Here is a 21,124-nt window from a genome sequence, read left to right as displayed (position 1 = left end):
CGTAATAGCGAGTCATGTTGCTTTTATTTGTCATGGATTTGGTGGGTTTATTGAGAGGGGAGAGAAGATTAAAGCAAAAGGTCCGAACTGAAGCTACAGTGGAACATCCACATTACACCCTAAGAGGTTTCATCCTGCAGTTAAGCTGAGGGTTGATTATTTCCTTTACTATGTTACCAGAAAATTCACTGTCTTATTATAGTGTATATTTAGCCATAAAGCAACAGCCTGTATTGAGTAAAAGACTAAAATTATTGTGTTGCAAGGCTTCATCTTTCTAACGTTGTTACTTAGCACAGTAGTCTTAATCATGAAACACGGATTTTGTGTTTAAGACTGCCAAAACCAATTAACCACTAAACCCTATTAACTGCTAAAGCAGAGTCCAGGCTGCTTTCCTCTATCTGCATGAAGAGAAAAATAAGTGTTTTATTTCTGTTTGGCAACTCTGCTGTGTTAAATGGTTCATGCACACAGATTACAAGCCCTGTGTATTGCAGCGGTCTCCTGCAGTTCGCCTTGGAGATGCTCTGCTCTGGAGGGAAGAGCTGCCAAACCCAGCTTCAGTGCAGCAGGCTCCTATTTTACATCCAAAGTTGGCTCAGGCTGTTTCCAACCCTGTGCTCAGCACAGCAGGAAGGAAGAGCTTTCAGGAGCATCTTCAACCATTTCTCCTAGCGCCTGGTCCAAAGCTGCCAGAGTCACCAAGGGAAGTATATCCACTAATTGAGTTCAGGGATGTTCATCATTAACCCTTAGGTGCTTCGGATCAGATCCTAAAAGCTCTCTAAAAACACCATTCATGACTGCAAGCTGTTTCACTCCATCCTGACCTGGATTTATTATCAGGAGACAGATAGATTTTCTTTATTTCCTTTCTCCCAAGCCATTTATTTCGCCCAATAAGACCATCCATCACATTGCGCTGGAACCGACCTACAATCCAAGGATATTCTTAGAGACTCAGCATGTCAGGAAACGGCTAGCAGCCCCGTGTGATGCAAATATTTGGATGACCAAGAGGTAGGAAGGATTGTCCAAATGTTTACTGAAGGCTGTTGATAGCCTAAGGATTTATAACTGGTGTATAATGTCTGCCCCCACACAGCTCCTTTAGCAGGTGCATCCAGTTTCAACATGACACATGGTATGTGTGTGCTCTGGGAAAGGAGATTCAGAAGAAAGCCTTTTCCCAGCTCTTTGAAGCTGCTTACTGGTTTGGAGCCTATGGAGCAGCAAGACGGGAGCCCAGGATCTACTCCAGTAATTCATGCCCCCGATAGAAATTCAAACCATTGCTGACATTTAAAAACAAAACACAAGCATCAAGCATGTATAGTTGGAATTTCCTAAGTGAAACTAACTTTCTGAACTATTCAGGCCCATCAAAATATTCGTTGTCACACTCCCCCCCGTGCTGTTGTGGAGGAAATTCATGACATTGTTCTAGTTATTGTTCTTGGCATTTCATTTCCTAATTTCCACCATTGGGATTTGATCTATTCTGCCTTGCATTAAGCCCTAATTGCTGCTACAGGCATATCAGAAGTGCTAACAGATCAGTCTTAACCATTTCTGGTGTCAGATAGCTATAGCTTTCCACTGCAGACCCCATTGCCAATGCTCCATACCTACTGCCAGGGAGCCACTTCTGCCCTTCCAACCAAATGAGTAGCATGCATCCAATACAGATCAGACTGACAGACTACTGCTGGAAATACAGTCAAAGGAAGAGTTAATACCTTGCTCAAAGCCAGCTCTGTTGCCTTGATAACCCACCCTGCAAACTACTGTCCTGGTGCCACTGCTTTAACAGGTATCTACGTGATTGAGAGACCTCAGAGGGCTCCAGCCCAACCGTTTGCTCCAGTTAAGTCCATCACCAGCCACAGACTGTGTCAGTCATGGCTTTGTTTAGCTGATCCTTGAAACCCTCCAAAGACAGAGTCTAACAACCATGAATATTGATAGTCCAGGTAGCAGAGAAGCTGCCGGTGCACTTGTGTCCATCCAACCAGGTTGTCAAGCTCTGTTATCAAAGCAACAGCCGTTTTGGCTGTAAGCATTCCTGCTACCATGTTATTGAGAAACAATATCCTACCAAATGGGAGAAAGCAGCAGGGCTGAGTCACGCAAGTCTGGTAATCACCTTCCCCTCCACTATTTTGCAAGTTTTGACTTTGCTGGGAACACAAACATATGCATTTAGCATGCTGCAGACAACCAGACAACGTGCTTTTCTTAGCAACGAATAGCAATCGTATCTGCTGCCGAAAAGCCTTTAATTCATTACAGCCCTGGACTAGTGGAGTTTCCCGACGGCTCAGATGGGGAATACAATGGCTCTATTGTTTTCCAAGGGAAGATTTCTTAGTTACATGCTGTTGCATAAACTGTATGTTTTCTATTTGTTACCTGTTTCATTTCAATGCCCTCCCTCAGATAGGGTTAAGGCCATTTGTCAGCCTGTGCTGAAGCAGCAAAAGAAACTGTCACAGGCTGTGTACCAGATTATTAGTACTACCCCTTTTGGTTTGTTTAAAAAAAAATAAGAAAAGAACTTGGTATTTCTTCTAGGGGGAAGAAATTGCGTAATAAAATATATGGGGAAAAAAATAGAAGAGTGTGCTCAAATTCCAAAGTCATCTGTTGTGCTTGATGAATGTTTTTTATACATTAAAAGAATTCAGTCCTGGGTTTCATGTCACATTCTCAGTGTGACCTTAGATGCGGAGTCATAACTCAGACTAATCTGAACTTCTCCCTCCTTGAATGTATTTCTCAACAATTACCCACCAGTGCTGGAAATGTATTTCCTGGGCAAGGATCTCGAGCCATTGGCTGGCTTCAGCGCAGCAAGATACAAGGAAGAACCAGTTGCATGTGGTAAAGTGGCTGGTTAGTTTCTTCAGCTTTTCAGTGGGGCTGGTGGCATCTAGAATGTGTGATCCAGGGACCAGAACTGCAGGTGTAGAGAGATCATAGGCAAAGCATTAACTGTGGCATTGGTTTTAGCTCAAGGGTTCCTACAAATGCATGTGATGCTTATCTTGTGGCCATACTGTGCACAGTCAAAAGCTTTCCTGACAGTTATGCCACCCATGCTTATACCTCAGTATCTTCAGTTTTGATTAGCTATGAGCCTTTGGTATATATTTTCACTCCATGGGGATGTGTTATGGAGTTGGAAGAATCTTACTGCACGTGTTCCTCCATGAAGACCGCCCTATCTGCATACCAGTGTGGCTGGCTCTCCGCTTTTCCCAGACCCATGGCTGGCTGAATCAGTGGGAATGTGAGGGATTAGGTGAAGAAAATGGCAGGATGGGCTGGTGGGGACATACACACCATCCTCACACCAAGAGGAGGTGAAGAAATTCTCCCTGCAGTCATCATTATGTTTCCATACTGCTGGGCCCCTGGGTTGGGTACTCATACCCTCATTGTGTGCCAGTTGTTTTGTGGATGTATTATGAATTTTCAAATACTGTAGGTACTATAGTTTTGAGATTAAAATAAATGGCAAAAAAAGATGGGATAGAAAGCATTCCAACCTAGAACTGCAACCCTAAAACCTCACTTTGCCTGTTGTTTGAACCTAGAAACAACCACATTGCACAAGGGCAATTGCAGGGGCAAACCTCTCCAGCAAAAGAGAGAACCTGCTGCTGATTCGTTGTGTGTCTGTTCTCTAGACTCTGTGACAGAGCAGTTTTAGGAGAGAAAGGACACTGATAATCACTCTTTGAGAAGGTATTTGTGGATAGAGTCCACAATTCAGTTTTAGCATTCACAGCTTTCCTCCCTGCTGACCCAAAGCAGCTGCGCTTGGACTTGCTGGGTTTAGGTTGATGTAGGCCCACCTTGGTAAGGGAAGATCAACAGGTTTTTGAAGCTCTGATCCTCCCCAAGCCCCAAAATTTAAGCATCTCACATGGATTCTTCTTACTTGGAAGCGTTGCTGCTCTTTGTCTCACCTTTGAGCTGAGTCCCTGGTACTTTGCAGTGCGTTTGGTCTTGGAGGTTGTGAGCAATGGCTTGTGATCCAGATCACTGTGGTGCTTTTAGCTGCACAGAATTAGATGTTTCTCTAAAGCAAACCATTACTGGAAGATTGAAAGGTTTTTATTCCACAGGATTTTTTTCCTGCCTCACCTCCCAGGGAACATGCAGGACTCACTCAAACCCCACTTTCTTGGAGTAAATCACAGCCTTATCTCAACCAGAGACCCTGTGAAGGAATGTTCCAGCCCTTGGGCCGCCCACCCCTGATCCCAGGCATCAGCATCTGCTCCAGACCCAAGCTCTGACCCTTCAGAGACACATTTTTGCAAGGTCAGGAGGTTGGGTGGTAAAAGGGGAGTGGGGAATAGCTGAGAGACATTTGAGGCTGGCTCTGCAAAGAGATTTCAGGGGAGATGTTTACACTGACTGTTAAATGCAGACTTAAGCTTGCTCCCCTCTCCAGATTGGCCACCCATCTGTGCTGTTAACATGCAAACATGCATCAGGCACAGACACAGTCCCAGCTTCAAAGTCATCTGGATGAGGGTGGCCCTTAGTGTACCCTTGGTCCTTGGTCATGCAACTTGGTCCAAGTGGACCAAGGAAGTATCAGGTAAGGCAGACGGCCCTTCTAAGCATCATCTTATCCTCAGTTCCTTTGTAGGGTGATGAGGATGCTTCTAGCATAAGCTGCATCTGCGATACTGTGGTACAAGCAAAGGGAAGTATAAATAAGCAGAAAAGCCATAGAGGGGGTGATGACAGTCATAGCAGAAAGAGAGAAACAGCTCTGTCAGATGGTAGTAGATGGGTGTCAGCCTCAAACGGATGGAGATGCAGCTCTGTGCATTTGTTTCATCCATCATGGAACATTTCTTGTTGTGTCATGTGTTGGCGATCCACCACCTGCTGGCTTGTCAGCAGAAAGGATTACAGAAAATACCATTGCACTGGACAGCTGGATCCATTTTGTACACATTGATGAACAACCCCACCCCCTGCATGGAGACTTTGCCCTTTGGGATCAGGTTAAAAAATGATTTCATGTCAAGTTTCTCTGTGAAATTTCTGCTATATTTGTCTGAAAAACTCAACTAACTGGCTTCATCCAAGAACTAGCTATGTAAGGGGTCACTGAATGTGGACTGATTGTCCGTCAAAGACTTTTTCTATGCTCATCAAACCACTTTCCCAGGACGTGTTTTATTAAAGAGAAGGAAAGGGGGGAAAAATGAATTTTCCAAGTAAAATTCTGATTGTTTTAAGTTGCTAAACTGAAATCAGGTAATTATATTTGCATGACCACTGGTGTATAAATTCTTCTTGAATGAAGGGGAAAACACAATTCCCTAAGGGCTAGCCTCAACAAAGACTCTGTTGCCCAGTGAAATAAAGATTCAGGGTCCAATACAGAGAGTTGCACGGTGATTTTTTCCCTAACTACTCATTAAAATAAGTTCCTCCAATTCCTACTGAGCCTTTTAAGCAAGTGTCTCATTTTCAGAACCACTTTGCTAAGCCTGAATTGAGGGAAGTCAGCGCTGCCCATCATCCAACTGAGGCTATGCTTCTCTGTGATCCCATTCCCATCCTGCTGAAGACACTCGGGGCTGAGCTACCCACCGAAGTGTCCCTGAATTCAGTTCCCATTTCAGCCCTTGCTCTCCTCTGTGGCAGAGCATAGGAATCTCCTTCCTTTTCTCCCTCTTTCCCTCCCTTCCTCCCTCCCTTGCCATGCAGCTGCTCAGCTCTGCAAGGGAAAGGCTCCCAGATGTGCTTGGGAGGGAACAGGCAGAGCCCTGAATTCCACTCCGTGCTGGGTGGACTCTTTGTATATTTTGTTTTAAGGAGAAAATATGTAGAGAGTCCTTGGAGAAGGGCCGGGGACCCATCACATCCCTGTGAGCACACTAACCACAGGGCTAGGAGGTCCTGCAAGTCATTCACCTTTGGCTTGCCTTTGCCTGCAAGATGGACCGATGGCTGATGGGCAGGTCTTGGCATCATTGGTGGCTGAAGCCCATCTGCATCACACAACAGGTCTCTAAGCCCTTTCCTGGAGATGGCTCAAGGTGACCAGATCCTTTGAGAAAACGATGCTTTACTCCAAAGCCAGTAAGCACTTGCAACACCTAAACACCCACATTTGGTATTTTTGGCTTATAAATGATGTACCCTATCAGACCAGTAAATATTCACACAGTTGTTAAGTCTTTTGCAGAGCTGGTTTTACTGCATTTTAAGTGCATTTAGCTGTGGTACTTGGTAGCTACTTGATTATTGCGTGAGACAATACATTTATGAAGTGTTTGCCTTCATTTAATTAATCACTTCATTGATATGTAATACAAAAATGGTATGAAACTAATTGTTTCCATGGAAACAGGAACCCGACAAATGATTTCATATCACAGCTTGGCAAAAGAAGAAGAAGAAACTTCTGTAATTGTTCCCATTAACCAAGCACAAAGGATTTATGCGCAACCTCTACTACACTCTGCTTCACTTCTGTTGTGAATTAGGGGAGAAAAAGTCAGCACAGAACCACATAAAAAAGCACCAAAACAAGCTGTGCTTTATTGAGTATTTGTAGTTCTGCCACCAAAATAATTTTCCCTTCTGCTTTACAGGTTTCTGGCCAGCAACACCAATGACTGTCACAGCCAGCTGCTAATTCAGAGATGTCATGCACAGGGCCCTTAACCATGCATGAGCAGTGTGCGTGCAGGAGCAGGGAGAACATCCCCTACCATGCTGTGGGACTGAGCTATGGGTTGGAGACAGGACAATCCTCATCTCAGCGGTGAGTGCCTAGAAAGCGTAGGCAAAACCAGCTTCTGGAGCAAGTAATTGTGGCAACCCTCCACAGCCCTAGGTAACTGAGATAGGCTGCCATGCAAATAAGCCTGTGTGGGCATAAAATAACCCAAACTTCACCTTAACTGAGGTTTTCCCCTATTGTCCTATAGGATGTATAGGGGTCATCATATGACTGGGTCATCTCAAGGGCTCTGTTGCTTTAGAAACACACCATTATCACTGTATTAGGACAACTCATATTTTCCAGTTCTCCCAGTTTCACGCCAGACTGAGATTTCCTCATTGCGGGCATCTCAGTGAGGAGCAGGAGGTCCTACCAAGGTGCTTGATGGTCAGGGACCATCACGTGCAAGATCAGCCTGCCTAGTTTTCATAAGACCCAGTGGCTTTACAATGCCATGGGGTGGCCTCTAAAACACCCTCCCACCATTCACCAATTTGCCTGGGGGGGGGGGTCTGCCCCTAAACCCAGCCCCATCACACACAACAATACAAGGGAACCAGCAGCACAGACCCCATCCTGGCTACCAGGCCACTGGCTGCACAACCCCACTAGCATCTCTAGAGGCACAGAGACATGGACTTGCTTCATCCTGGGAGCCACCACATAACAGTTTCTCCCTAGGCTAATTGCTGCTAATTGTGCCACTTTGCTATCTCACCAGCCTGAACAGGGCTGATAGGGTATCAGTGAGATAAAGAGCACTCAGCACAGGTAACTGGTAAATGTTGTCAGACCTGGGGTGGGGTGAGCTGCCTTCTGGAGGGGTTATCTCTCCCTTGGAGAGTCCAAAACATGGCTTTCATACGGGAGACACTGCTGTCCTAAGGATCATTCCTACGAGAGACACCGCGGACCTAAGGATATGTGGAAGGTAGCTTCCACTGCCACGCTCCTCTAAGCTTTTTAGGAGATGCTATAAAGGATTTTGGTGAATGGGGATTTGCAAACACTAGAAAAGCAAGCTGGCATTTATTTTACAGTAATTCTTTTAAATTTACTTAACATGCAGTTTATTCTTTTGAGTGCTTTTTGCTGTTGCTAATTTAACACTGTGGAAATGATGGTTTCATAATTTCTCCCCATCTGTTTTTCCCCACAGAAAAATAAATTCTATTCATTTAACAAACACTGTATCTCTCTTTTATTTTTCACCATCTCTGCTGACATACATGGGGTAATTCAGCTCCTTCACTGGCCTGAGCACTAGGTAGGAATTACTAACACCTGCTTACCAAAGTGGAAACTTGGACCAGGTGTTATTGCTCCGCACCATTTGTTGAAGATTATTTTGAATATTATACTTGAAAATTTTGCAGCCAACTCAGAAAGAAGTCTTGAGTGTGGATGTAGATTCTGGCTATGAGTATAATCGCACATCACACATGAACGCAATGCCGGGTGGCATTAGGACCTACATTTTGTCTTGCATTCAAGTGTCTTGGTGCTTGTTAGGTTATCACTAATTTGTTAGATGGATGAGTCAATAGAGCTTGTCCATGATTGTCAAAGTCAATGGCAGTGCAACTCACACACCTGAGAAATCCTCTGGGTCCTCTAAACCAAAGCTTGGGTATTTTCCACATCAAGTATCTCCACATCTTAGAGCAATGTAGGATAGATGGATAGGCAGGCAGACAGACCGAACTTTCACTTCCTCAAAGTACCTCAATCATCTGCTTTTCCTTTTACCCTGCAAGTCTGGTCCTCTTTCAGTTTGGTTTAAGTTACCAAAGTTTCTCAGCTTGTTACAGTAAAGCTCATAACAAAGTCTGTGGCCAGCTCGCTCTTTGATAATTCCTTTCCCCCCATTTGTTTATCTCAAGTACTGAGCTTTGTTCCAGGCCCAAAACCAAAAGCCTTTCCACCCTGTTCTCTTCTTGACTTGTTGCAGATGTAACAAAATAAATCTTTAGAAAGAACAAACCTTCACTTCCTCTCTCCTGTCTGATTCAGTCACAAACCCCAGGAAAGAAAAATAAATCACAACGTGGGCTAGCTCGATCTCAAAGGATACCACATTTAGTCCTGTAGGCCACCATTCCAATCGGACATGTCCATTCCTTGGAGAAGTCAGTGATCACAGTGACTGAATGAGCTGAGCAGCCTCAACCCAGGCTATTGCACAAAACCACCCAAAGCCCCATACATTGTCATGAGAAAGATGGCCATCTTATCCATACTTCCCATTCTACATGTTATTTTTGTCCTCCATAGTCTGACAAGAGGGAAAAAGATCTGATAACCATGAGACCCTTATATTAAACATTGAAGTCGAGGGCCAGCAAACAACTTGTGATCAGCCTGAACTGAGGCTGGTATGTAATGGTGAGCAGAGGTTGTAAGCACAACCGAGCCATTGGTACCTTGCCAGAGCATGTCTCTTGGGCACTGAAGGGTGATGTGCACCTCTCGCTCTTCCCACAATCCGACTGGTGGCTCTGCCCCTCTAGTCTCTCTCCTGTTACCCACCTAAATATTTGACACTGTAATCAGAAAAATCAGCTGCAAGATAGGTTTGTTTTGCTCTACTGGCCATAGCAAAGAGATAGAAATGTGTCTCCAAATAGAGCTTCCTCTTCTAAGAGATGTCTCCATGCAAAAGCTGTGTTGCTCTCCCATCAATCATTAAAGGAAGTCTCAAATGATCTGTAATTGCAACCAAACTATAGTGGCTTACCACTCTTTTTTTTTCAGCCAACATGCCATGGATCCCATGTATGGATCTACCCAGTACCCTGTTCTAGCTCTGGGGTGAAACACATCATCCCAAAGCTCTTTCCAGTGCCCCATTTCACTATGCATTGCCTTGGACTAGGACCAGGCAGCTGTTCATGGCGTTCCCACCGTGGGAATTGCTAGTGAAGTGGGGCACAAGTTCCTAATATGAGGTTAGCTACATTTGCCTAACTGTGTCTTCAGTTGACATGGGTCTAAGCTAAAGACAGACCTAGGTTTAAGCTGGTCAGTACTGGAACTGTATAAATGGGATGATTACACCAGATAGTATCTGTCCTATTGGTTTTTACCCTTTCAAGTGTTCTTGGAATAAGAAGTACAGAACTATGAACAGTGCTGAAGTCAGAAGACATTTGGGTTATGCCTCTAGTCTCATACCTTCAATCCAGAGGGATGAATCAAGACTTTTCTTTCTTTCTTTTTTTTTTTTTTTAACTTAAACAAGAGGGTTTTTTGCACATTTGAAACAATCTGTACAGTTAGCATTGAAGAAGGTGTAATTAGACACTTTGAGAACTGGAAGAAATTAACTCCAACCACAGACCATCACTCAGACTATTACTTAATAATACTTGCCAAATGTGCAAAGTACTTAGTTTTAGAATAACAGGAAAGCAGTATAACTTCTCATCGAGAGCAAAGGCTTTGGTCTGTGAAGTGTGCACAGAAAAGTCAAAAGCCACCATTCTCCAAAGCCAGAAGATGCTTTGCCACATCCCATCACCTGAGGGGTACCAAGGCACTGGGTCAGGACAAATATGCTTGGCCATGGTGCTGGTCTTTGAAGGATGTGATTCACAGTCCGCAGCCCCACGGTGCTTGAATGGCTGGAACAGAGTCAATGGGAGCGACCAGCCTGAGGTGCAATGATCTGCGTGCGAGAAGATCGCCTTCAGTTTCCAACATGCCAAGGAAACCGCTGAGAAATTGCTGTTTTCCGTCTTCTCCAGCACCAGGCAGAGATGTTGACTCACGCCATGCTACCGAAGCCTGGCTAGAAAGGGATTATTGTGATTTCTGCCCATTTCTTTCCTCACTACAAAAGGCCCCATTCATCTGGCTAATTTTGAAGGGGAGAGCAAGGGGTATCAGTAGCATGAACTGTATCTGAGTGTCTCAACCACATTTCAGCAAGCCACGCTTGTTGGCCAGTCCAACCTGGTGAAATAGATATCTTTCATTTGGAGCTTTTTAGTGGATCGTTTCTCTGATTTTAAACAGAAGCATCTTTTCTGGCCATGGCAAGTTTAAAAAGTACTGACGAAGCAAGGACGGCCATTTCCATAGCAAAAACAAGAGGCCATTCAAAAAGTGGGGGGAGAAGTTGTTCTTGCAGCAGATACACGTTTCTGCTGCTGCAATCAGCGTTCCTACATTTGCCTACCTAAAGGTACCCTGTGTGTATGCAACAAGGCTGTGTCCAGAAGAGAGAATCTCGTGCTTTATTTCAAAGCACTGTTCAAAAATGGATTAAAAAGCCCCGAAAACGTACATGATGTCTTACATGCTTAACTGCTTGTCTTTGTGGAGCACAACTGGGACTGCCTGTGTGTGTGGGAAGAGCTACAACATAATTGCTTTCAGCAGAATATCACTGCAGTCTATAATTAAAATATATGAGGTTGCCGGTTTCAAAATCTTTAAGTGATTTCGTCTGTATTTGGGTGATTATGTCTCTCTGAGTGGCTCATTTAAGATGATGCTTCTATTTTCAGCACACAAAATGGTTGCTGGGTGAAAGAGAAGGGTAATTTTTGTCCTCTGCCTCTTACAGCTTCCAGGTATCAAGGGAAGCCTGGAGAGACAGAGATCAGACTTCAACAACATGTCCCATCACTGGGGAAATTTTCAGTGAAAGCTGCCCATGAAGTGTCATTCCAGAGATGGACTGGAAGGTGACAAGAAGGAAAAGAAAAAAAACGGGGGAAAAAATAATTAACAGAAAAATCTGGCACCTCCTAAATCACAGTGACAATTTCAGCACTGTATTTACACAGGGTAGTAAAAATAAATTGCCTGAGACTGATTATACCCACATGCCACTTGCCAAGCAACAGGGATGTCCCAGAGTATCGGAAACCAAACACAAGGAAACACGTGCCAGTGGCAATCATCATCAGTGCGACAGCATTGGTGACAGGACTGCTTTGTCCCATCCTCGGTAAGTGGAAGCAGCAGTAGGAAAAGGGATGTGTCACTCCTCCCCAGCACTCAGACACGATTGTGTGAAGGGTGACATTGGAGGCCACCACAGAAGAGAAACCCTGTAAGGACCACGGGCAAATCAGCAATGTGGTTTTAGGGTATCCTCAAGCTTTGATAAATTAAACCTGCATAGCCCCTCTGTGATTTCTGCCACAGGTGGGATCTTGTGAGATCAGCTGGGGAGTCACAACTCCATCCATGGTCCTCTCCTAAAGTCTTCATGGTCCCATCCAGTTTGCAGCCAGACCTACCCTGAACCACATGCTAAAGGGAAGGGACCTCTGTGTAACTGCATTAGGAACAGCAGCAGAGGAATATCATGGTCCCATCTTAAGGTGAATAACTCAGGGTATGCTTGCCCTTAACACATAACCCCCAAAGTGTCCCAGATTATCACAGGTGGGAGGTAACCCTTTTCGTATCCCCATCATAGTGCCCCTAAAAACCTGTCTTGCATTTCTGTCTTTAAGAAGAGTTGTTTGCCACAGGAGGCTGGATGTCTCCTCACAGTAGTACAGTCCCGTGTCAGAGGGCATGGCTAGTTTTGGTGGGTTCAATCTCCCCAGAAAGCTTGTAGCTCTAATGTTATGGCATTGCTATGGCACTGTTGTGGCATCAGTTATCTGATGCATTCTTATAGCAGTGAATGAGCATTATCCCTCATCAAAAGAAATTGCATGTACTGACATAATGGAGAAGGTAAAAAAAGAGATCAAATCACTCAGCCCATTTAACGTATGTGACCATGTACAACTGTCTCCAGCAGAACAGGGCCTCTGTAGTCAATATGGTTGTTTATTTCACCTGGTGGCAGGGCCAGAGGAGGCGATGCAGGCACTGAATTACTTTGCCAGGGCTCTCTGTTGCACTTAAGGAGAAAGGGCAAGAGAGAAAACCTCTGAAGAACAATTTTGAGCAAGAGAGGACAGTACAAGTGTGCTGACTGCAACATGCAACAGATTCAAAGGCATCCGAGCTACACAGAGATGTCATGAATGAATCTTGTGCATATTCCAGTCACTTGTGGGCTCTGGTTTTGAATATGTGTAAAATGTCTTGGCTTTGTGGCTTTCAGCAGAGCAATAAACCAGCTAGAGATGTGTTTGGGTCCTCTTGACAGATGCCAAGGCCAGCCATACCTCAGCACTGCTGGGAAGCATCCTCTTCCCAGTACAGGAGGGAAGCTGTTAAAGGTACGTCATGAGCTGTTAAAGGTATGTGTGGCATGCAGCGTTTTTGATCAAAATAAGTAATATAAGAAGGCAAAGATGATAGCATTGCTGTTATAATTGTAATGAGTCACAAATGCTATTTTGACGGTTTTCTTTGAAAGAAATACACAAAACCCAAGCGATTTAATTAAAGATCTCCAAGGCTTTGTAATCAGCATGGCCACAAATGAAGGCAAATCTACTTTCATGTGGCAGAATATATGAGTAGGTTTCCCATTAAAATAAAAAGAAAGAAGAGAAAAAGACATTTTAAAGAGTTTTGTTTATAACAATACTAGGATACAACATGAAGGATCTATATCCCCCCCTGAGAGAGAAAGACTGTGATTAGCTTAGATAATGCACAGAAGGTTTGGGGGTTTTCTAAATGGTTTCTGAATATATGAATTACATTACACATGTCTGCTGTAACACTGAGCACATCTCCAGTGGCTCCTTTGGCAAATACGTTTGGGAACAAGAAAAGGAAGAAACTCCCAAAGAGTCAAAGACAGTGACAGGTAGCTAAAAGCATTCACCAGGCTCAATTTCCGAAGCTCTTTCTGAGCTTTTCCAGATCAAATGCCCAAAACCCAGGATACAGAAGCAGCCTTTGAAGCTGCTGAGATCTTTAAACCAAAGAAGTAGGATGGGTCACTCAGTAAAAGCTTTTTATTTCTGGCAATCAGGCATAGGGAAAATGAACGTCTTTGACCTGAGTTTGCATGGTGCTCTGACCACCTGGGACTGATCTGCTTAGAAGAGCAGGAAACACTGCGAGGGTTTGATACTGATAGAAATAGCTACCATTTCCTTTCAATCGTATCACCCTTGAGCCTGTGAGATGCACAGAATCCTGCATGCATCCAAGATTTGCTGCAAAACATCAGAGAAATGGCAAGAGGGCAGATTAATCCCATTTACTCCAAAGAAGTCCATGATTAATGCAACTTGGACAGGGCTGTAGGAAGGGGGATGGCTTAAAAAGATGGAGGGAAGTCTGTGGCTGTCCTTAGTTGATACTATATATGGTATCTGGTCAGTTCTGTTTTAGAAGCTGCAGCCAGAATCACATTTTTATTGTATTTCTTTTTAAAGCAGAATAAGAGGTCAAATAACTTTACTGCTCTCAAAGAGCCCATGGTGATGGATAGTGCTGCGGGTGGCAGCTGCTAAGCTTTGAGCCCTGGGAGCAAAAGCAGGGGTTATGCCCCCGATTTGGCCTCTGCCAGACCAGTGAGCCCTTAGACTGTCTGCTCCTTTTCCCTTGGGACACCCCCAGCACAGATTTTGACCTGTGTTGACTGGCTTGGTGTGGAGTTGTATTGGGTTTGATGCATGAGCCCCCTGGACCAGAGCTGTGGTGTCTGTGGAGTGGACAGATGTGGATTAGCCAGACCCAGGGCTCCATGGTAGAAAAAGGTCTGTCTTGTGCTGTTACTGATTCCCATCATACGAGTAACACCAGAGTAGTGCTAGAACCCGTATGGGTGGTGACTGCAGATGTTTCAGGTGATCAGAGAGGTTACTCATAGGTGATAACTGATGGCCACAGACTGAGGAACATTGTGTGGGACAACAGGACAAACACAAGAAGTGAGTTTCTGTCTACCTCAGAAAGATCCCAGAAGATCACAGCTCCTTCCCTGCCCCATCCTGCTGCAAAGAAAGCCATATGCTCACCTTTATCCTCAGCCCTCAGTGCTCCTTTCAACCTGTCGAATAGGTCAGGCTTGTTTAACGGGACTGCTTTGCTAGCAGGACAGGTCCATCTTTTATTCCCATTATGAACTGCCTGCCCCATCAGGTTGATTTCTCGGGGCTAGGGCCATCTGATTGACCCATGTCCTCTCCAACAGCACTTGGTTAGGGTCCAAAGCATCTGGGGACTGCAGGCACACAGACTTTTCCCTCTCTGATTCAACCAGCACTGATAACCAACACTGCTGAACGCACAGGAACATCCCCCCTTCCCTCCACTCCCCTTTTACATCTGCTCTACATTTGCATCTCAGAAATTAGAGAACTTAGTTATGCGGCATTACATAGCTGGGGCTGGAGTATGGAACTGATTGGGTATTCAAGCTAAATAAGACGAGTTTAAAGATCTTTCCAGGAAATTGAGTGGAACACCCAAACTGACATTCGGTATTAAATATTATATTTGTGCAGTTGCTCTTTATAGCCCGTTGGCATTGAACATCTGGGAGCACGATTTATAACATACAGAAACTGAATACCTGCTCAAAATTATGCTCATCAGAGCTCAGAAATTAGAATATTACTGTGTACACTCTGAGCCAGTCCATTCCTAAAAGGTAGGGCTATTAAAATATGATTAGTTGAGCCATATCTGGTCTCAGAAATGTCATACAACATTACAACTGAAAAGACCTTGATGCAATACTGTTGGCAAAGTCCCCTGCTTGATCAGCAGCGAGATGCCAAGGAATGAACCTTGCAAATACTTGCCCCAGCACCATGAGGGAAATTAAAGAGAGAAGGGGAGTCTCAGAGCCCTTGGTTGTACCGATTGGGGTGGCTTTAGGCACTTCCTTAGGGCAAGCTGGAGCAGAAAGCTTGTAAGGGTTTTTTTTCTGATGTAGGAAGAGCTCTGCTTCCCTTTCCTGCCTCAAGCACATGTTATTTTCACCCAGGATGTGGTGGGATCATCCCCTACCACAGCCCCATCCCAAACCCCAGCAATCACAGCTCCCCATCCCCAACATGTTCACATTTCCAAGAGCTCTGCACACTCCATGGGTGGTCAGGATTGCATTTCCCCCCCTTTGCTGGAGAATAAAATCCAAACAACAACCACAGAAAACCTGCAGATTCTGGGCTCAGGTTGAGGTAATTAAGATCTTCTTGCTTCTTGCAACACAGTGTTATATATACATTTATATACATAAAAAACTCCTTTGCAATATATGATCATCTCTCCTAATGAGGTGGATTGACCTAATCAGGTCGGCATTGCACCGCATTAATCACAGTAAGTATTTCTGTGCCAAAACCTCTGCAAAGGGCAAATCACCCCTAGGGCAGGGCTCAGCCAAGGGGGGCTCAGCATTGGGTGTCCCATCCCCAGTACCCCCAGGCAGAGCCCCCCCAGGCCTGATCTTGGCTTCCCCGGCTGGCCAAGCGGCTCAAGGCAATCTCCTGCCCTGCAAAAGCCACTCCGAGGCACTGATGGGTCGGTGCAATTACAACAGCAACCAAACCCCCCAGAGCCAACCCTTGTTCTCTGTAATTGAAGACATTTCCCATAGGCGGGTGGCATATTCTGCTTTTTTAAGCGCGGCTGCTCTAAACCAAACATCTGAATAAGACTCAGTTTTGCAAAACACGAGTCAGAAATGCAGTCGGGGGTCTTTTCCTCCAGGTCTCAGTCAGGTCCCAGCCCTGGTGCCCCCACTTCGCTGTTCTGCTCACCCTACGCAGTGCAGAATCCCTCCCTAAGGCGAAGGCAGTGCTGCATACCCGGCCCGGCGGGACCTGCTGCTGCCTGGCTTTGTCAGGGCTTATTACTCCGTGTTTTCACACTTATCCCCAAGGTGTTGAACTCGCCCTGAAGGTTAATTAGTAATTTATTGCGCTGTCATCAGTTCGAGGCTACTAATGGCTTCAATTTAGCCCCAGGGCTTTGTTTTTTTTTTTTTTTTCCTCTTTTTTTTTTCTTCTTTTTCCTCCTCTCCTTTCCTCCTGCCTGCTTTGGAGGAGCTGGGAGTTGCAGCGCATGGGAAAGCAGCAGTAAAAGCACCCAGAATTAAGATCCAAAGGAATAGGTGAAGATGCCCCCTCTCTAGCTCTATACCCTGGCCTGACTTGCAGAGGAACAATGTGAAGCAATTCACAGAGAATTGCAAAGCTTGGGGTGGTTTTTGTGTGCTCCTAAACGCTCAGCTTGAAGTAACATCCTTTGGACAGCTTTTTCCAAGGCAAAGCAGCCACAGGGCATGAACCTTGGTCCAAATGGTGCTGCGTGAGCTGTCCCTGCGGTTAGCAGCATCCCCCTCTCCTCTTGCAGGACGCAAAATCATCTTGGCTGGAGAAATGTAAACCAGCTTCGTGCTCAGTGAGACATATGTGAGTGGGCAGAGGGCAGCCTGAGAGGAGGACACACCGAGCCCATCACCCCCGCGTCTGGGAGCCTGCTTTTCGCATGCATGGCTTCGAGGCTTGGCTGGCTTAGCAAAGAGCTGTGGTTTGATCCAGCAAGGGCTGGGCTTGGGGAACACTGGGATACGGAGGTATTTTGCCCTTCCTGTGATGTGCGTCCATCGTGCCTCAGTTTCCCCATTTATTTGTATGGTGGATGTGCAAAGCAACAGGCATCCTGAAAGCAAACTGTCCTTAAACCCCACAAACCTGCCCCAAACCCCTCCATCCACCCAGACAGCACTTAGATGCTGTCTGATCAGCAATCCCTCTTCATCCTGCCCTCAGATGCTGCTTCCTGGGGCTTGCCGGGTGGAGCGCCTCTTGCAGAGCAGCCACACATCAATTTTTCATTGTTTTTTGGAAAATAAGCACATTTCCTGCGTTTATACAGGCTGTTAGGTAAACTGGTCATAGGGAAGGAGGATGTGAGGTGCTAATGAGGACTGGCTGGGGTGGCTGCCGTAGCCTGTGTCCAGGGCAAGAAGGGATGGCTGGGATGGAAATGTCCCATTGGGACTGAGCCATGCAGAGTGCAGGGACAGGCAGCGCCAGTTGGCTTTGCCACCATCAGCCCTTCCCTACAGGGGACATGGGGAAGGCAAACGTGAATGATTCTGAGTGCCAGGCTCTCAGTGCATTGGGGATTCATAGGGAAGAGGGATTGGCTGAAAGGGAATTGTGATTCAGGAAAATAAACTGTGTGACCTGTCAGCCAGAAAGGGAAAAGGTATGGATGTGTCTTTGGATTTTGATTTAAAAAGAGAAAAAGACCCCAATGAACCACCTATATTTAATTTTCACCTTCAGCTGCATGAACGTGGGTTCCCTGAGTAACATCTGCTGCTCCCCTCCCCTGTTTAATTTATGGCCGTTAACTTTAGGGCTAAGGACAGTTTATGGAAAAAAACACCTGCTTTCCCCTACTCCCAGGGCAAGGGTGGAATTTTCTCTGACTCTGCATCCTAAATAAAGCTCCGTTACAGGCCCCAGTGATTCATACCATGGCTCATGCACACATGCCTTATGTTAGGAGGCCCTGTCAAGATGCTCATGCCCCTTTGGAGTTCGAGGACTCAAGCACAGGCTTTGCACAGACCTCATTTATACACATCACTGGGGCTTTCTGCAGGGCCCAGGGGAAACCTGAGCCCTGGGACTGGCTGCCCTGGTGTTGGGGTATGTGCTAACCTCTCATAGAGTGACATGGGGAGCAACGTGTATGTTATTAGGACACCAATAAAACCACCCAGTTCTGGCTATCAGCCTGTTTTTGCTCCATCCCATATTTATCTCAGCAGGCTCCATCATTCCGAGCTTTTGTCCAAATGCACCTTTTGCACGGACCAAGCTCAGGCTCTGGTTTCTCAGCAAGGCAGTATCTCAGCCCTTTGACACAGATCCCTGGCTCTGGTTCTGTCATTATAAAAGATTATCTTTCTGTGATGGAGCTTTCACTCACGAATACTTGTCAAGAAAAGGGAAAAAAAAGGGGGAAAAAGAGGCAAAAAAGAAATCAAAATGAGAAATGTTGGCAGCAAATGGATGATAAAACCTGGACGCTCATCCAAGCTTGTATTTGAAAACTGATAGCCAGCACTCAGGCAGCACGCAAAGACCCCACACATAGCAAACCACCCCTGGTCCAGAGCTCTGCACAGCACGCAGGGATATAGCATGGGGAAGCTTCAAACCCTCTGCAGCAGCCACCCCATAGACCCCACATCAGAGCAAGGGGAGGCTCGCTGGCTCTTTCCAAAGGGGAGCAAAGCAAGGTGATGGTGGTGGTGGGGGGGGGGAGAAGCCCATGACTAATCTGGTAACCTTTCCTTTTAGTGTTTAAGAGAACCCGAGTCTGTTTACAATAAAATGGAGTGATATTTTTCATCCTTCCAAATGGAACAAGGATTATATAAACAGAGCAACCTCAGACACAGCAAACACCTGTTGAAGGGAACCGGCTTGAAAAGACACGCAAAAATCTATCTGTCTATCTATCAAGGCCCCTGTCGACTTGTGGTCAAGTTCAAGTTGAAGTGCACGTCAGAGATCTGCTGATGGGGGAAAGCTGTGATAAGCAAAAGCATTAGCAGACGTCCATGGGTTTTAATCAGGAGGTTAGAGAAGGAGCAAAGAAGAGATTTCTACCTCTTGAAACCAAGGAGTTTAACTCTGCAAGTTGTAGATAATTCCTCAACCGGATCAGAGCAACTTTTCCTGTTCTCTGGCATCTCACTTCCAAGAAGAAACCCCAAACTGGGAAGTTACAGAATAACCTGTCAAAAATCTCCCTGTCTTCCTTCTACCCTTCGGCTCAGGTTTCAGTTGTGCACCGAAACATGTAGGTTTCCATTTCATCCAAACTGCTGTGGTTTTGATTTTTCCCCGAACTAATCAAATTAAACATAACCTTGTTCACATAATCCTACAGGCTGGGTCTGAAATCATTAAGTGCTTCTGCTTCAGCCATGTCTCGTGGTGGCGACTTCCAAGGATTAATTATGTATTTCTTACCACAAAATAGAGCTACATCATATCTTCCCTAATTACCGACCTAAAACAACTAAATCCGTTTTGCTGTTTTTTCGCACAGGTTTGTCAAAGCCACCCAGCTTTTCAAGCAGAGCCATGCCAGGAAAGTCCTATACCTGTAAGACAGCCATGGTTTTAGGATGAGCTCTAAAGCAACAGAGAGATGAAAGATGCTCAAGTCCTGGTTTGGTCTGTTGTGCTAGCAGCAGACCAAACTCTCTGTGTTTTGGGAGCCTGCTGGGAGGATGCACCAGGAGATGGCCTGGATTTTGGCCAGTCTGGTAGTACTTCCAGGCTAGCTAGAAGCTGCATCCCCCATGGACCACAGCAGCCCCAGCACTGGAGCCATGGAAGACCATCCTCCTGCCATCCTGCTGATGGACCAGGCCTGTAGCCTGGGGCAACCCACAGCTGAAGGATTTATTAGGGTTTGGCATATTTGACATCAGCAGTAGGTGTGCTTGATGACTCCTTTTATTGTGTTGTTTGGTTAGAACTGAAGAAATGAGCACAAACTTTTCCAAAACGGAACTGGAGGAAGATGTGTCATCCTTCAGAAGCCATTCCCCCTCTCCCTTGAGAAGTGATATTCCCCATGAGCTGCGAGAATAGGAATTTCCAAAGCTATTGTTCAAAACCGTGACAATTTCATCCTCATTATGACATTTTCCTTTTCCCACCCCTTCCAAGAGCAAGGAAAAGAAATATTACCTATTCCAGCACACCATAGAGCAGATTGCTCAGCTTGCATATATCAGCATAGCTCCACTGACGCCATGGAGGCATGCCAGCTTACACCTATCCCAGAACCTGGTCTCCTATTTTGTATATCTCAGATTTCGGCAGGTTTCCCTGAATGAGGATGAGGAGAGCTCCAGCAAAGTACAAACTACCTGTTTATCTGACATCCCATCCCAGCTGACAAACCGACACTGCAGGACCGTGCGTATCGGAAACATGGCTGATAAAGCACAAAGAAAAACTTCATCTTCCGCTGTGTGCACGCTGTTGTAATTCTCCTGAGAGCTTTGCTTAAAAAAAACCCCTATTTTTCCACCTGTAATGAGAGGGGCTGTCTTGCTTTGCCTGGGTTCTGGAAGTGCGCGTTGACAGGCTGTGTGTAATGTCATCTCCCTGTTTTAAACGCTGTTCCAAGCTCGGAAATCCAGCGGGATGTATGGAGGGCTGCTCCGGTGGAAGGAGGAGGAAGAGGGTTATTTTAGTTTTTAAGTTTTTTTAAGGGCACTGAATTTGGTCTTAACCTAACAAGTTGACACAGATGATTATTAACCAACGTGATTTAAAGTGGAGTCCTTCAGACCGGCAAATATCTGCAATCATTTGGTGCCCAGTTCACCATCTATCCACAGCAGCCTCTGCACTCATTTCACATAAAAAGCACCCAAGGTTTCTCTTCATATATATTTTATGTACACTATCAAATTAATTA

The 21,124-nt window shown here is 45.4% G+C and overlaps 1 long non-coding RNA gene across 2 annotated transcripts in view; it reads left to right on the top strand.

Moving 5' to 3' along the window:
• LOC133281627 (uncharacterized) overlaps positions 1-21,124 on the top strand; it is a 32,143-nt gene that overhangs the window by 10,211 nt on the left and 808 nt on the right. Inside the window, exons 2-4 of one of the 2 annotated variants that reach the window (XR_009747557.1) lie at positions 4,163-4,335; positions 6,636-6,808; positions 12,891-14,558. This is a non-coding gene — a long non-coding RNA (uncharacterized LOC133281627). Of the gene's footprint in view, positions 1-4,162; positions 4,336-6,635; positions 6,809-12,890; positions 14,559-21,124 lie in introns of those variants that run through there. The other variant, XR_009747556.1, reaches the window with a different exon arrangement.

Source organism: Pezoporus flaviventris, unplaced genomic scaffold, assembly GCF_033815535.1.
Source record: "Pezoporus flaviventris isolate CSIRO_AGI_PZ_B2104156 unplaced genomic scaffold, CSIRO_AGI_Pfla_v1 ptg000105l, whole genome shotgun sequence".
NCBI classification, from domain to species: domain Eukaryota; kingdom Metazoa; phylum Chordata; class Aves; order Psittaciformes; family Psittacidae; genus Pezoporus; species Pezoporus flaviventris.
This window is presented reverse-complemented; position numbering and strand designations above follow the sequence as displayed.